The following is a 1,199-nucleotide window of genomic DNA, read 5'->3' as shown; positions in this document are numbered from 1 at the left end:
CAAGACTGGTCCAATTACATGCCACTTGTCAGGTGCATTTTATACGCCTACATAGCTTCATGTGGCAGCAGTCCATGTGTCCCTGTATCGATCTGTAGACCGACCTGGGCCACACGAAAGGAAGGAGTTAGATTTACACACACTAGCAAACAAACGTTCCATCACATGACTAGTAAGTAGGCTGGCCGGGTCATCCACGAGATGAGATCCGATCCAATGCCCAGCAACAGTGCATTCTAAGTAGCTTGGTCTACCAAGCTCATGAAGCTTCCGGAAAACAAGCTAGTTGCGCCCGTACGTATACATTGAACGAACGGATAATACGGCAAGAACATACGCTTGTTCTTCTTTGTAGCAATCACCCACCATTTGTCAAAGCCAGCTTGATCCCGTCCAAGAGCCTACACATACTAATCGATGCGGAGACTGAAACTGACAGTGACGAAAAGCAAAAATAGGACTCGCTCGATCCGGATGTGCGCAGATGAGATGCGAGCCAAAGTAATGAATTAATTGATTAATTAGTTCGTTGGCTGTAATTATATAGTACTCGAGGTATACAACCTGATCGATAAGTCTTTGTGCTATTGGTTAACACCAAGTGGACCGGGCCACCTGGCTCGCCATTGACTTAAGAAGATAGGTTAATTATGGGTGATAATTAAGCTGGATCGGCCTTAAACTAGCGCCACTGGTCCTGCTGCACTGGTGTGACGCCCGGGTAATCAAGCTACAGTAACCCTCTGGTAATGATGCCATGTCACCACGATTACCGTTGTTAATCTCGTGTTAGTTCGAAACCGTTTCAAATTCAAATTCAAAATCTAGTCAAACGGTAAAAGTTTTGAGAAAGTCAAATCTAAAATGTTCAAAGTGTAGCAAATAAATCATAGATGATTATGGTGGTGGATCCAAATTAACATACAATGTTTAAGTGCATTAGATAATAGGAACAGTCACTGAAACAATAATTTAAACGTCTCTTAAATAATTAAATTATTAAAAACTACTTTTTATAACTACAAGAATAATTGTGGCAGTGGTATAAATACTATTATTAATTTAGGTGCTAACTATATGTTTTACAAAACTAAAACAATTAGGGTAATAAAATTAAAACAGAAAAAAAAGCACCCCCCCCCCGCTGGGCCTACCGGCCCAGCTAGCCAGCCGGCCACTTCACCTCTGGCCTACGAGGC

This window comes from Triticum dicoccoides, chromosome 3A (genome assembly GCF_002162155.2).
Source record: "Triticum dicoccoides isolate Atlit2015 ecotype Zavitan chromosome 3A, WEW_v2.0, whole genome shotgun sequence".
Classification (NCBI taxonomy): Eukaryota; Viridiplantae; Streptophyta; class Magnoliopsida; order Poales; family Poaceae; genus Triticum; species Triticum dicoccoides.
This window is presented reverse-complemented; position numbering follows the sequence as displayed.